The sequence below is a fragment of the Eutrema salsugineum genome, unplaced genomic scaffold (assembly GCF_000478725.1).
Source record: "Eutrema salsugineum unplaced genomic scaffold, Eutsalg1_0 scaffold_4, whole genome shotgun sequence".
Classification (NCBI taxonomy): domain Eukaryota; kingdom Viridiplantae; phylum Streptophyta; class Magnoliopsida; order Brassicales; family Brassicaceae; genus Eutrema; species Eutrema salsugineum.
This window is the reverse complement of record NW_006256686.1, coordinates 13,000,236-13,002,628: the sequence shown is the minus strand read 5'-3', so window position 1 is coordinate 13,002,628 and position 2,393 is coordinate 13,000,236. Positions and strand designations below refer to the sequence as shown.

Genomic DNA, 2,393 nt, shown 5'->3' with positions numbered 1-2,393 from the left:
TTTACTTTTACGCTTTCTAGTTCTTAAACCGATGATGATGTCAAGCTCAGCCATGTGAGTAGTCACCGAGTTGGGTGAAGGGACCATCAAAGGGGATCCCATGTTCGACTGAAATCTATGTTTTTAGGTTAAAGGATTTTCATTTTTACATGATTCTCCCATTCATCCAAATCTCAAAGCGGTAACTCTGGATTGATCACCCAGAGTCTGATCCTAGGTTAAATCCAGGCCACGAGAGTATTGTATTTGGGTTGCTTGAACTGGATCTTATGGACATCACCATCGTAGGAGAAGAAAGCTACTTACGGAGGATACATAAGTCGAGATGGATTCTGATCTGAAATGCATAATCTTATTCTGGCATGAGAGCGAGAGTTAATTGCCATGAATGAGTGATTAGATGATTAAGGTGATAAGAGTTGGCTAATATTATAAGTGTCTATCCTAGTTTCAGAGTCATATAAAATCCTTACCTAAATTCCATGTGTTTTAGAACATGAACCCCAAAGATGAACCTTAATCCCTACGCCGTTTATTATATAGTTTTCAACCAATTTATTTCAAGCTTTTAATTCTCTGCTTAATTAGATTTAGTGATAAACTAAACCCCCTTTTTTATTCGATTATGTCTACGATTGTTTTTAGCATCAGTTAAAAGTCCTCAACACACAAATTCATGTGGATTCGATCCTTAAGTACTACTGCGTTTGCTGTGCACTTGCAAATTGTTTAGGGTAAAACTTGTATCGCCCACTGCGCCCAAATCAAGTTTTTGGTGCCGTTGCCAGGGATTTGTCGCTGTTGATTTGATTTGTTAATCTAATTTCAATTCTAGACCTCAAGATTTTCGAGTTCTGTTGGAGATTTTCTAACTTCTCTTTTTATCTTTGCTTTCTTTGCTCACAAGTGCATGAAAACTAGGAGAAATTGCCAACATTGTACCGCCCTTAGACGAGATTGACAAACACGAAAGAGAACTTCGGAAACTCAAACGAAGAATTCCCAAGATGGCCAATCTGAATGCCCATTGGGAATATCTTTTAAACCATGATCAAGATGATCACATTGGAGATGATGACCATGATTCTATTCACGATGATGACCGAGATGCTGCCCATGAAGCAGATGGCCAGCCAAAACTCGTGAAGAGGGAAACCGAATCCCTATAAAAACTGCTCAAACCGCTGATGATCAAAGGAGGCGAGATCGGGATGATATAGGAGAAAGAAGGAATGATGAAAACATTGTTCCACCTAATCATAGAGAGGCCAATCGACCCATACAGCTTGATAATCTTGCAAGAAGACAGCCTCACAATAGACTTATTGCCGATTTCGATGCACCTCACCAACACTTTCAAAATAGATGAGCTATTCAAGTTCCTGCCCCAGCAAGAGGAGATCACGAGATAAAACCTCAAATTGTCTCTCTAGTGAAGCAAAATTAATTCCATGGAATCTCAACTGAGCATCCAATGGACCACATAGATCTTTTTGAAGAAATATGTGGAATGGTGAGAACCACTCCAGACACTGCAGACTATGTGAAGAGTAAGCTTTTCCCTTTCTCTCTAAGTGATAAAGCTTTTAGATGGTTAAAATCTATGCCATCTGGTTCAATTACTTCATGCAAAGAATGCAAGTCAGCTTTCCTGAACCACTTCTACACCAAGTCAAGATCGAACGAGCTGAGAAACAAGATAAACAGTTTCCAACAAGGCCAGATAGAATCATTCTATAAAGCTTGGGAGCGATTTAAAGAGTATGAGAGAGATTGCCCTCATCATGGTTTCTCTGGAGCAGACCTGCTAAGCATCTTCTACAGAGGACTTCAGCAGAAGTATCAACTTTCTCTTGACACTGCCAGCAAAAGAGATTTCAGTTCGAAAATTGTGCCACAAGGGAGAGCACTCATCGAAATACTAGCTGTAGCCAACAGCAAAAACAACCCCGATTATGACAGATCAAAGAAGACTATCATTAGTCATGAATCAAGGGAGATTGCTGAGCTAAAAAGTAGGGTAAGTCAACTTCTTCAATGTCAAAATAAGAATATGCATGCTTGTGATACTGCTATAGGAAATGAAGAAGATGGAAGACATAAAGATGATGGCATATATCAAGAAGAAGAAATCAATTTCATGGGAGCTCAAGCATACCAGAGCCGATTCAGTCAAGCTTTCAACCACAACTTCACGAATGCCAACTTCAACAATCTCTCATTCAGGAGCCAGGGAGCCAAGAACCCCCAGAACCAGCTGTCTCCGCAGCAGCAGAAGAACTTTCCAAACAAGTTTCAAAACGGTAACTATGGAGGAGGAAATTTCCAATAAAGACCACCTTTCAACCCTCAGCAGGTGCAGACCAGCTCATCAGAAGCAACCTTTTCCTAGC

General features: G+C 40.2%; 1 non-coding gene across 1 annotated transcript; it reads right to left on the bottom strand.

Annotated features, from left to right (window-relative positions):
• Nucleotides 1–1,684: 1,684 nt before the first annotated feature.
• LOC112084832 lies at nt 1,685–1,791 on the bottom strand. The gene has a single exon (XR_002898491.1). It is a non-coding gene; the product is annotated as a small nucleolar RNA R71 (small nucleolar RNA).
• Between the last annotated feature and the right edge of the window lie 602 nt (nt 1,792–2,393).